Below are 14,211 nucleotides of genomic sequence, written 5' to 3'. Positions count from 1 at the left end.
TTTCCATCATAACTCTCAAAATACTTGGAGTTTTTCATCTCCGTTTCTTCCGTTTTAAACTACACTTCGACACCTTCGAAATAGAATAAAATTCAATGAATTCCGAGTTGAATTGAGTGACTTATTGTCATCAATCGGAGGTAGGTCTGTAAAATGCTAGACCAAAGCGTGAGTCTAACTATTTCCATCATAACTCTCAAAATACATGGAGTTTTTCATCTCCGTTTCTTCCGTTTTAACCTACACTTCGACACCTTCGAAATGGAATAAATTTCAAATGCATTCCGAGTTGAATTTAGTGAGTTATGGTCAATCAATCGGAGGTAGGTCTGTAAAATGCTAGTCCAAAGCGCGAGTCTAACTATTTCCATCATAACTCTCAAAATATTTGGAGTTTTTCATCACCGTTTCTTCCGTTTTAAACTACACTTCGACACTTTCGAAATGGAATAAATTTCAATGAATTCCGAGTTGAAATGAATGACTTATGGTCAATCAATCGGAGGTAGGTCTGTAAAATGCTAGACCAAAGCGCGAGTCTAACTATTTCCATCATAACTCTCAAAATACTTGGAGTTTTTCATCTCCGTTTCTTCCGTTTTAAACTACACTTCGACACCTTCAAAATGGAATAAATTTCAATGAATTCCGAGTTGAAATGAGTGACTTATGGTCAATCAATCGGAGGTAGGTCTGTAAAATGCTAGACCAAAGCGTGAGTCTAACTATTTCCATCATAACTCTCAAAATACATGGAGTTTTTTATCTTCGTTTCTTCCGTTTTAAACTACACTTCGACACCTTCGAAATGAAATAAATTTCAATGAATTCCGAGTTGAATTGAGTGAGTTATGGTCAATCAATCGGAGGTAGGTCTGTAAATTGCTAGACCAAAGCGCAAGTCTAACTATTTCCATCATAACTTTCAAAATACTTGGAGTTTTTCATCTTCGTTTCTTTCGTTTTAAACTACAGTTCGACACCTACGAAATGGAATAAATTTCAATGAATTCCGAGTTGAATTGAGTGAGTTATGGTCAATAATTCGGATGTAGGTCTGTAAAATGCTACACCTAAGCGCGAGTCTAACTATTTCCATCGTAACTCTCAAAATACTTGGAGTTTTTTATCTCCGTTTCTTCCGTTTTAAACTACACTTCGACACCTTCAAAATGGAATAAATTTCAATGAATTCCAAGTTGAATTGAGTGAGTTATGGTCAATCAATCGGAGGTAGATCTGTAAAATGCTAGACCAAAGCGTGAGTCTAACTATTTCTATCATAACTCTCAAAATACATGAAGTTTTTCATCTCCGTTTCTTCCGTTTTAAACTACTCTTCGACACCTTCGAAATGGAATAAATTTCAACCAAATTCCGAGTTAAATTGAGTGACTTATGGTCATCAATCGGAGGTAGGTCTGTAAAATGCTAGACGAAAGCGCGAGTCGAAAGCGCGAGTCTAACAATTTCCATCATAACTCTCAAAATACTTGGAGTTTTTCATCTCCGTTTCTTCCGTTTTAAACTACACTTCGACATCTTAGAAATGGAATAAATTTCAATGAATTCCGAGTTGAAATGAGTGACTTATGGTCAATCAATCGGAGGTAGGTCTCTAAAATGGTAGACCAAAGCGCGACTCTAACTATTTCCATCATAACTCTCAAAATACTTGGAGTTTTTCATCTCCGTTTCCTCCGTTTTAAACTACACTTCGACACCTTCGAAATGGAATAAATTTCAATGAATTCCGAGTTGAATTAAGTGAGTTATGGTCAATCAATCGGAGGTAGGTCTGTAAAATGCTAGACCAAAGCGCGAGTCTAACTATTTCCATCATAACTCTCAAAATACTTGGAGTTTTTAATCTCCATTTCCTCCGTTTTAAATTACAGTTCGACACCTTCGAAATGGAATAAATTTCAAAGATTTCCGAGTTGAATTAAGTGAGTTATGGTTAATAATTCGGAGGTAGGTCTGTAAAATGCTAGACCAAAGCGCGAGTCTAACTATTTCCATCATAACTCCCAAAATACTAGGAGTTTTGCATCTCCGTTTCTTCCGTTTTAAACTACACTTCGACACCATCGAAATGGAATAAATTTCAATCAAATTCCGAGTTGAATTGAGTGACTTATGGTCATCAATCAGAGGTAGGTCTGTAAAATGCTAGACCAAAGCGCGAGTCTAACTATTTCCATCATAACTCTCAAAATGCATGGAGTTTTTCATCTCCGTTTCTTCCGTTTTAACCTACACTTCGACACCTTCGAAATGGAATAAATTTCAAATGCATTCCGAGTTGAATTTAGTGAGTTATGGTCAATCAATCGGAGGTAGGTCTGTAAAATGCTAGTCCAAAGCGCGAGTCTAACTATTTCCATCATAACTCTCAAAATACTTGGAGTTTTTTATCTCCATTTCCTCTGTTTTAAATTACAGTTCGACACCTACGAAATGGAATAAATTTTAATGAATTCCGAGTTGAATTGAGTGAGCTATTGTCAATAATTCGGAGGTAGGTCTGTAAAATGCTAGACCAAAGCGCGAGTCTAACTATTTCCATCATAACTCCCAAAATACTAGGAGTTTTTCATCTCCGTTTCTTCCGTTTTAAACTACACTTCGACACCTTCGAATTGGAATAAATTTCAATGAATTCCGAGTTGAATTGAGTGAGTTATGGTCAATCAATCGGAGGTAGATCTGTAAAATGCTAGTCCAAAGCGCGAGTCTAACTATTTCCATCATAACTCTCAAAATACATAGAGTTTTTCATCTCCGTTTCTTCCGTTTTAAACTACTCTTCGACACCTTCGAAATGGAATAAATTTCAATCAAATTCCGAGTTGAATTGAGCGACTTATGGTCATCAATCGGAGGAAGGTCTGTAAAATGCTAGACGAAAGCGCGAGTCTAACAATTTCCATCATAACTCTCAAAATACTTGGAGTTTTTCATCTCCGTTTCTTCCGTTTTAAATTACACTTCGACACCTTCAAAATGGAATAAATTTCAAAGAATTCCGAGTTGAATTGAGTGAGTTATGGTCATCAATCGGAGGTAGGTCTGTAAAATGCTAGACGAAAGCGCGAGTCTAACAATTTCCATCATAACTCTCAAAATACTTGGAGTTTTTCATCTCCGTTTCTTCCGTTTTAAACTACACTTCGACATCTTCGAAATGAAATAAATTTCAATGAATTCCGAGTTGAAATGAGTGACTTATGGTCAATCAATCGGAGGTAGGTCTCTAAAATGGTAGACCAAAGCTCGAGTCTAACTATTTCCATCATAACTCTCAAAATACTTGGAGTTTTTCATCTCCGTTTCTTCCGTTTTAAATTACACTTCGACACCTTCAAAATGGAATAAATATCAAAGAATTCCGAGTTGAATTGAGTGAGTTATGGTCATCAATCGGAGGTAGGTCTGTAAAATGCTAGACGAAAGCGCGAGTCTAACAATTTCCATCATAACTCTCAAAATACTTGGAGTTTTTCATCTCCGCTTCTTCCGTTTTAAACTACTATTCGACACCTTCGAAATAGAATAAATTTCAATCAAATTCCGAGTTGAACTGAGTGACTTATGGTCAATCAATCGGAGGTAGGTCTCTAAAATGCTAGACCAAAGCGCGAGTCTAACTATTTCCATCATAACTCTCAAAATACATGGAGTTTTTCATCTCCGTTTCTTCCGTTTTAAACTACACTTCGACACCATCGAAATGGAATAAATTTCAATCAAATTCCGAGTTGAATTGAGTGACTTATGGTCATCAATCGGGGGTAGGTCTGTAAAATGCTAGACCAAAGCGCGAGTCTAACTATTTCCATCATAACTCTCAAAATACATGATGTTTTTCATCTCCGTTTCTTCCATTTTAACCTACACTTCGACACCTTCGAAATGGAATAAATTTCAAATGCATTCCGAGTTGAATTTAGTGAGTTATGGTCAATCAATCGGAGGTAGGTCTGTAAAATGCTAGACCAAAGCACGAGTCTAACTATTTCCATCATAACTCTCAAAATACTTGGAGTTTTTCATCTCCGTTTCTTCCGTTTTAAACTACACTTCGACACCTTCGAAATAGAATAAAATTCAATGAATTCCGAGTTGAATTGAGTGACTTGTGGTCAATCAATCGGAGGTAGATCTGTGAAATGCTAGTCAAAGCGCGAGTCTAACTATTTCCATCATAACTCTCAAAATACTTGGATTTTTTCATCTCCTTTTCTTCCGTTTTAAACTACACTTCGACACCTACGAAATGGAATAAATTTCAATGAATTCCGAGTTGAATTTAGTGAGTTATAATCAATCAATCGGAGGTAGGTCTGTAAAATGCTAGACCAAAGCGCGAGTCTAACTATTTCCATCATAACTCTCAAAATACTTGGAGTTTTTCATCTTCATTTCCTCCGTTTTAAATTACAGTTCGACACCTTCGAAATGGAATAAATTTCAAAGAATTCCGAGTTGAATTAAGTTAGTTATGGTTAATAATTCGGAGGTAGGTCTGTAAAATGCTAGACCAAAGCGCGAGTCTAACTATTTCCATCATAACTCCCAAAATACTAGGAGTTTTGCATCTCCGTTTCTTCCGTTTTAAACTACACTTCGACACCATCGAAATGGAATAAATTTCAATCAAATTCCGAGTTGAATTGAGTGACTTATGGTCATCAATCGGAGGTAGGTCTGTAAAATGCTAGACCAAAGCGCGAGTCTAACTATTTCCATCATAACTCTCAAAATACATGGAGTTTTTCATCTCCGTTTCTTCCGTTTTAACCTACACTTCGACACCTTCGAAATGGAATAAATTTCAAATGCATTCCGAGTTGAATTTAGTGAGTTATGGTCAATCAATCGGAGGTAGGTCTGTAAAATGCTAGTCCAAAGCGCGAGTCTAAGTATTTCCATCATAACTCTCAAAATACTTGGAGTTTTTTATCGCCATTTCCTCCGTTTTAAATTACAGTTCGACACCTTCGAAATGTAATAAATTTCAATGAATTCCGAGTTGAATTGAGTGAGTTATTGTCAATAATTCGGAGGTAGGTCTGTAAAATGCTAGACCAAAGCGCGAGTCTAACTATTTCCATCATAACTCCCAAAATACTAGGAGTTTTTCATCTCCGTTTCTTCCGTTTTAAACTACACTTCGACACCTTCGAAATGGAATAAATTTCAATGAATTCCGAGTTGAATTGAGTGAGTTATGGTCAATCAATCGGAGGTAGATCTGTAAAATGCTAGTCCAAAGCGCGAGTCTAACTATTTCCATCATAACTCTCAAAATACTTGGAGTTTTTCATCTCCATTTCCTCAGTTCTAAATTACAGTTTGACACATTCGAAATGGAATAAATTTCAATGAATTCCGAGTTGAATTGAGTGAGTTATGGTCAGTAAATCGGAGGTAGGTCTGTAAAATGCTAGACTAAAGCGCGAGTCTAACAATTTCCATCATAACTCTCAAAATACTTGGAGTTTTTCATCTCCATTTCCTCCGTTTTAAATTACAGTTCGACACCTTCGAAATGGAATAAATTTCAATGAATTCCGAGTTGAATTGAGTGAGTTATTGTCATTAATTCGGATGTTGGTCTGTAAAATGCTACACCTAAGCGCGAGTCTAACTATTTCCATCATAACTCTCAAAATACTTGGAGTTTTTCATCTCCGTTTCTTCCGTTTTAAACTACACTTCGACACCTTCGAAATGGAACAAATTTCAATGAATTCCGAATTGAATTGAGTAACTTATGGTCAATCAATCAGAGGTAGGTCTGTAAAATGCTAGACCAAAGCGCGAGTCTTACTATTTCCATCATAAATCTCAAAATACTTGGTGTTTTTCATCTCCGTTTCTTCCGTTTTAAACTACACTTCGTCACCTTCGAAATGGAATAAATTTCAATGAACTCCGAGTTGAATTGAGTGAGTTATGGTCAATAAATCGGAGGTAGGTCTGTAAAATGCTAGACGAAAGCGCGAGTTTAACAATTTCCATCATAACTCTCAAAATACTTGGAGTTTTTCATCTCCGTTTCTTCCGTTTCAAACTACACTTCGACACCTTCGAAATAGAATAAATTTCAATGAATTCCGAGTTGAAATGAGTGACTTATGGTCAATCAATCGAAGGTAGGTCTGTAAATGCTATACGAAAGCGCGAGTCTAACTATTTCCATCATAACTCTCAAAATACTTGGAGTTTTTCATCTCCGTTTCTTCCGTTTTAAACTACACTTTGACACCTTCGAAATGGAATAAATTTCAATGAATTCCGAGTTAAAATGAGTGGCTTATGGTCAATCAATCGGAGGTAGGTCTGTAAAATGCTAGACCAAGCGCGAGTCTAACTATTTCTCCATCATAACTCTCAAAATACATTGAGTTTTTTATCTCCGTTTCTTCCGTTTTAAACTACACTTCGACACCTTCGAAATGGAACAAATTTCAATGAATTCCGAGTTGAATTGAGTGACTTATGGTCAATCAATCAGAGGTAGGTTTGTAAAATGCTAGACCAAAGCGCGAGTCTAACTATTTCCATCATAACTCTCAAAATACTTGGTGTTTTTCATCTCCGTTTCTTCCGTTTTAAACTACACTTCGACACCTTCGAAATGGAATAAATTTCAATGAACTCCGAGTTGAATTAAGTGAGTTATGGTCAATAAATCGGAGGTAGGTCTGTAAAATGCTAGATGAAAGCGCGAGTCTACAATATCCATCATAACTCTCAAAATACTTGGAGTTTTTCATCTCCGTTTCTTCCGTTTTAAACTACACTTCGACACCTTCGAAATGGAATAAATTTCAATGAATTCCGAGTTGAAATGAGTGACTTATGGTCAATCAATCGGAGGTAGGTCTGTAAAATGCTAGACCAAAGCGCGAGTCTAACTATTTCCATCATAACTCTCGAAATACTTGGAGTTTTTCATCTCCGTTTCTTCCGTTTTAAACTACACTTCGACACCTTCGAAATGGAATAAATTTCAATGAATTCCGAGTTGAAATGAGTGACTTATGGTCAATCAATCGGAGGTAGGTCTGTAAAATGCTAGTCCAAAGCGCGAGTCTAATTATTTCCATCATAACTCTCAAAATACTTGGAGTTTTTTATCTCCATTTCCTCCGTTTTAAATTACAGTTCGACACCTTCGAAATGGAATAAATTTCAATGAATTCCGAGTTGAATTGAGTGAGTTATTGTCATTAATTCGGATGTTGGTCTGTAAAATGCTACACCTAAGCGCGAGTCTAACTATTTCCATCATAACTCTCAAAATACTTGGAGTTTTTCATCTCCGTTTCTTCCGTTTTAAACTACACTTCGACACCTTCGAAATGGAACAAATTTCAATGAATTCCGAGTTGAATTGAGTAACTTATGGTCAATCAATCAGAGGTAGGTCTGTAAAATGCTAGACCAAAGCGCGAGTCTTACTATTTCCATCATAAATCTCAAAATACTTGGTGTTTTTCATCTCCGTTTCTTCCGTTTTAAACTACACTTCGACACCTTCGAAATGGAACAAATTTCAATGAATTCCGAGTTGAATTGAGTAACTTATGGTCAATCAATCAGAGGTAGGTCTGTAAAATGCTAGACCAAAGCGCGAGTCTTACTATTTCCATCATGAATCTCAAAATACTTGGTGTTTTTCATCTCCGTTTCTTCCGTTTTAAACTACACTTCGACACCTTCGAAATGGAATAAATTTCAATGAACTCCGAGTTGAATTGAGTGAGTTATGGTCAATAAATCGGAGGTAGGTCTGTAAAATGCTAGACGAAAGTGCGAGTTTAACAATTTCCATCATAACTCTCAAAATACTTGGAGTTTTTCATCTCCGTTTCTTCCGTTTCAAACTACACTTCGACACCTTCGAAATAGAATAAATTTCAATGAATTCCGAGTTGAAATGAGTGACTTATGGTCAATCAATCGAAGGTAGGTCTGTAAATGCTATACGAAAGCGCGAGTCTAACTATTTCCATCATAACTCTCAAAATACTTGGAGTTTTTCATCTCCGTTTCTTCCGTTTTAAACTACACTTTGACACCTTCGAAATGGAATAAATTTCAATGAATTCCGAGTTAAAATGAGTGGCTTATGGTCAATCAATCGGAGGTAGGTCTGTAAAATGCTAGACCAAGCGCGAGTCTAACTATTTCCCCATCATAACTCTCAAAATACATGGAGTTTTTTATCTCCGTTTCTTCCGTTTTAAACTACATTCGACACCTTCGAAATGGAACAAATTTCAATGAATTCCGAGTTGAATTGAGTGACTTATGGTCAATCAATCAGAGGTAGGTTTGTAAAATGCTAGACCAAAGCGCGAGTCTAACTATTTCCATCATAACTCTCAAAATACTTGGTGTTTTTCATCTCCGTTTCTTCCGTTTTAAACTACACTTCGACACCTTCGAAATGGAATAAATTTCAATGAACTCCGAGTTGAATTAAGTGAGTTATGGTCAATAAATCGGAGGTAGGTCTGTAAAATGCTAGATGAAAGCGCGAGTCTACAATATCCATCATAACTCTCAAAATACTTGGAGTTTTTCATCTCCGTTTCTTCCGTTTTAAACTACACTTCGACACCTTCGAAATGGAATAAATTTCAATGAATTCCGAGTTGAAATGAGTGACTTATGGTCAATCAATCGGAGGTAGGTCTGTAAAATGCTAGACCAAAGCGCGAGTCTAACTATTTCCATCATAACTCTCGAAATACTTGGAGTTTTTCATCTCCGTTTCTTCCGTTTTAAACTACACTTCGACACCTTCGAAATGGAATAAATTTCAATGAATTCCGAGTTGAAATGAGTGACTTATGGTCAATCAATCGGAGGTAGGTCTGTAAAATGCTAGACCAAAGCGCGAGTCTAACTATTTCCATCATAACTCTCAAAATACATTGAGTTTTTTTATCTCCGTTTCTTCCGTTTTAAACTACACTTCGACACCTTCAAAATGGAATAAATTTCAATGAATTCCGAGTTGAATTGAGTGAGTTATGGTCAATCAATCGGAGGTAGGTCTGTAAATTGCTAGACCAAAGCGCAAGTCTAACTATTTCCATCATAACTCTCAAAATACTTTGAGTTTTTCATCTCCGTTTCTTTCGTTTTAAACTACAGTTCGACACCTTCGAAATGGAATAAATTTCAATGAATACGGAGTTAAATTGAGTGAGTTATGGTCAATAAATCGGAGGTAGGTCTGTAAAATGCTAGACGAAAGCGCGAGTCTAACTATTTCCATCATAACTCTCAAAATACTTGGAGTTTTTCATCTCCGTTTCTTCCGTTTTAAACTACACTTCGACACCTTCGAAATGGAATAAATTTCAATGAATTCCGAGTTGAATTGAGTGAGTTATGGTCAATCAATCGGAGGTAGATCTGTAAAATGCTAGTCCAAAGCGAGAGTCTAACTATTTCCATTATAACTCTCAAAATACTGGGATTTTTTCATCTCCGTTTCTTCCATTTTAAACTACACTTCGACACCTACGAAATGGAATAAATTTCAATGAATTCCGAGTTGAATTTAGTGAGTTATGGTCAATCAATCGGAGGTAGGTCTGTAAAATGCTAGACCAAAGCGCGAGTCTAACTATTTCCATCATAACTCTCAAAATACTTGGAGTTTTTCATCTCCGTTTCTTCCGTTTTAAACTACACTTCGACACCTTCGAAATGGAATAAATTTCAATGAATTCCGAGTTGAAATAGTGACTTATGGTCAATCAATCGGAGGTAGGTCTGTAAAATGCTAGACCAAAGCGCGAGTCTAACTATTTCCATCATAACTCTCAAAATACTTGGAGTTTTTCATCTCCGTTTCTTCCGTTTTAAACTACATTCGACACCTTCGAAATGGAATAAAATTCAATGAATTCCGAGTTGAATTGAGTGAGTTGTGGTCAATCAATCGGAGGTAGATATGTGAAATGCTAGTCCAAAGCGCGAGTCTAACTATTTCCATCATAACTCTCAAAATACTTGGAGTTTTTTATCTCCGTTTTTTCCGTTTTAAACTACACTTCGACACCTTCGAAATGGAATAAATTTCAATGAATTCCGAGTTGAATTGAGTGAGTTATGGTCAATCAATCGGAGGTAGTTATGTAAATTGCTAGACCAAAGCGCAAGTCTAACTATTTCCATCATAACTCTCAAAATACATGGAGTTTTTTATCTCCGTTTCTTCCGTTTTAAACTACACTTCGACACCTTCGAAATGGAATAAATTTCAATGAATTCCGAGTTGAATTGAGTGAGTTATGGTCAATCAATCGGAGGTAGGTCTGTAAATTGCTAGACCAAAGCGCAAGTCTAACTATTTCCATCATAACTCTCAAAATACTTGGAGTTTTTCATCTCCGTTTCTTTCGTTTTAAACTACAGTTCGACACCTTCGAAATGGAATAAATTTCAATGAATTACGAGTTGAATTGAGTGAGTTATGGTCAATCAATCGGAGGTAGATCTGTAAAATGCTACACCTAAGCGCGAGTCTAACTATTTCCATCATAACTCTCAAAATACTTGCAGTTTTTCATCTCCGTTTCTTCCGTTTTAAACTACACTTCGACACCTTCGAAATGGAACAAATTTCAATGAATTCCGAGTTGAATTGAGTGACTTATGGTCAATCAATCAGAGGTAGGTCTGTAAAATGCTAGACCAAAGCGCGAGTCTAACTATTTCCTTAATAACTATCAAAATACTTGGTGTTTTTTATCTCCGTTTCTTCCGTTTTAAACTACACTTCGACACCTACGAAATGGAATAAATTTCAATGAATACCGAGTTAAATTGAGTGAGTTATGGTCAATAAATCGGAGGTAGGTCTGTAAAATGCTAGACGAAAGCGCGAGTCTAACTATTTCCATCATAACTCTCAAAATACTTGGAGTTTTTCATCTCCGTTTCTTCCGTTTTAAACTACTCTTCGACACCTTCGAAATGGAATAAATTTCAATCAAATTCCGAGTTCAATTGAGTGACTTATGGTCATCAATCGGAGGTAGGTCTGTAAAATGCTAGACCAAAGCGCGAGTCTAACTATTTCCATCATAACTCTCAAAATACATGGAGTTTTTCATCTCCGTTTCTTCCGTTTTAACCTACACTTCGACACCTTCGAAATGGAATAAATTTCAAATGCATTCCGAGTTGAATTGAGTGAGTTATGGTAAATCAATCGGAGGTAGGTCTGTAAAATGCTAGTATAAAGCGCGAGTCTAATTATTTCCATCATAACTCTCAAAATACTTGGAGTTTTTTATCTCCATTTCCTCCGTTTTAAATTACAGTTCGACACCTTCGAAATGGAATAAATTTCAATGAATTCCGAGTTGAATTGAGTGAGTTATTGTCAATAATTCGGAGGTAGGTCTGTAAAATGCTAGACCAAATCGCGAGTCTAACTATTTCCATCATAACTCTCAAAATACTTGGAGTTTTTCATCACCATTTCTTCCGTTTTAAACTACTCTTCGACACCTTCGAAATGGAATAAATTTCAATGAATTCCGAGTTGAAATGAGTGACTTATGGTCAATCAATCGGAGTTAGGTCTGTAAAATGCTAGACCAAAGCGCGAGTCTAACTATTTCCATCATAACTCTCAAAATACATGGAGTTTTTCATCTCCGTTTCTTCCGTTTTAAACTACTCTTCGACACCTTCGAAATGGAATAAATTTCAATCAAATTCCGAGTTGAATTGAGTGACTTATGGTCATCAATAGGAGGTAGGTCTGTAAAATGCTAGACCAAAGCGCGAGTCTAACTATTTCCATCATAACTCTCAAAATACATGGAGTTTTTCATCTCCGTTTCTTCCGTTTTAAACTACACTTCGACACCATCGAAATGGAATAAATTTCAATCAAATTCCGAGTTGAATTGAGTGACTTATGGTCATCAATCGGAGGTAGGTCTGTAAAATGCTAGACCAAAGCGCGAGTCTAACTATTTCCATCATAACTCTCAAAATACATGGAGTTTTTCATCTCCGTTTCTTCCGTTTTAACCTAAACTTCGACACCTTCGAAATGGAATAAATTTCAAATGCATTCCGAGTTGAATTTAGAGAGTTATGGTCAATCAATCGGAGGTAGGTCTGTAAAATGCTAGACCAAAGCGCGAATCTAACTATTTCCATCATAACTCTCAAAATACTTGGAGTTTTTCATCTCCGTTTCTTCCGTTTTAAACTACACTTCGACACCTTCGAAATGGAATAAATTTCAATGAATTCCGAGTAGAATTGAGTGACTTATGGTCATCAATCGGAGGTAGGTCTGTAAAATGCTAGACGAAAGCGCGAGTCTAACAATTTCCATCATAACTCTCAAAATACTTGGAGTTTTTCATCTCCGTTTCTTCCGTTGTAAACTACACTTCGACATATTCGAAATGGAATAAATTTCAATGAATTCCGAGTTGAAATGAGTGACTTATGGTCAATCAATCTGAGGTAGGTCTGTAAAATGCTAGACCAAAGCGCGAGTCTAACTATTTCCATCATATCTCTCAAAATACTTGGATTTTTTCATCTCCATTTCCTCCGTTTTAAATTACAGTTCGACACCTTCGAAATGGAATAAATTTCAAAGAATTACGAGTTGAATTAAGTGAGTTATGGTCAATAATTCGGAGGTAGGTCTGTAAAATGCTAGACCAAAGCGCGAGTCTAACTATTTCCATCATAACTCCCGAAATACTGGGAGTTTTTCATCTCCGTTTCTTCCGTTTTAAACTACACTTCGACACCATCGAAATTGAATAAATTTCAATTAAATTCCGTGTTGAATTGAGTGACTTATTGTCATCAATCGGAGGTAGGTCTGTAAAATGCTAGACCAAAGCGCGAGTCTAACTATTTCCATCATAACTCTCAAAATACTTGCAGTTTTTCATCTCCGTTTCTTCCGTTTTAAACTACACTTCGACACCTTCGAAATGGAACAAATTTCAATGAATTCCGAGTTGAATTGAGTGACTTATGGTCAATCAATCAGAGGTAGGTCTGTAAAATGCTAGACCAAAGCGCGAGTCTAACTATTTCCTTAATAACTATCAAAATACTTGGTGTTTTTTATCTCCGTTTCTTCCGTTTTAAACTACACTTCGACACCTACGAAATGGAATAAATTTCAATGAATACCGAGTTAAATTGAGTGAGTTATGGTCAATAAATCGGAGGTAGGTCTGTAAAATGCTAGACGAAAGCGCGAGTCTAACTATTTCCATCATAACTCTCAAAATACTTGGAGTTTTTCATCTCCGTTTCTTCCGTTTTAAACTACTCTTCGACACCTTCGAAATGGAATAAATTTCAATCAAATTCCGAGTTCAATTGAGTGACTTATGGTCATCAATCGGAGGTAGGTCTGTAAAATGCTAGACCAAAGCGCGAGTCTAACTATTTCCATCATAACTCTCAAAATACATGGAGTTTTTCATCTCCGTTTCTTCCGTTTTAACCTACACTTCGACACCTTCGAAATGGAATAAATTTCAAATGCATTCCGAGTTGAATTGAGTGAGTTATGGTAAATCAATCGGAGGTAGGTCTGTAAAATGCTAGTATAAAGCGCGAGTCTAATTATTTCCATCATAACTCTCAAAATACTTGGAGTTTTTTATCTCCATTTCCTCCGTTTTAAATTACAGTTCGACACCTTCGAAATGGAATAAATTTCAATGAATTCCGAGTTGAATTGAGTGAGTTATGGTCAATCAATCGGAGGTAGGTCTGTAAATTGCTAGACCAAAGCGCAAGTCTAACTATTTCCATCATAACTCTCAAAATACTTGGAGTTTTTCATCTCCGTTTCTTTCGTTTTAAACTACAGTTCGACACCTTCGAAATGGAATAAATTTCAATGAATTACGAGTTGAATTGAGTGAGTTATGGTCAATCAATCGGAGGTAGATCTGTAAAATGCTACACCTAAGCGCGAGTCTAACTATTTCCATCATAACTCTCAAAATACTTGCAGTTTTTCATCTCCGTTTCTTCCGTTTTAAACTACACTTCGACACCTTCGAAATGGAACAAATTTCAATGAATTCCGAGTTGAATTGAGTGACTTATGGTCAATCAATCAGAGGTAGGTCTGTAAAATGCTAGACCAAAGCGCGAGTCTAACTATTT

Source organism: Tasmannia lanceolata, unplaced genomic scaffold, assembly GCF_043159265.1.
Source record: "Tasmannia lanceolata isolate RefF3 unplaced genomic scaffold, GAP_Taslan_0.1 ptg000001l, whole genome shotgun sequence".
NCBI lineage: Eukaryota > Viridiplantae > Streptophyta > Magnoliopsida > Canellales > Winteraceae > Tasmannia > Tasmannia lanceolata.
The sequence above is the reverse complement of the archived record's forward strand: the minus strand, read 5'-3'. Positions refer to the sequence as shown.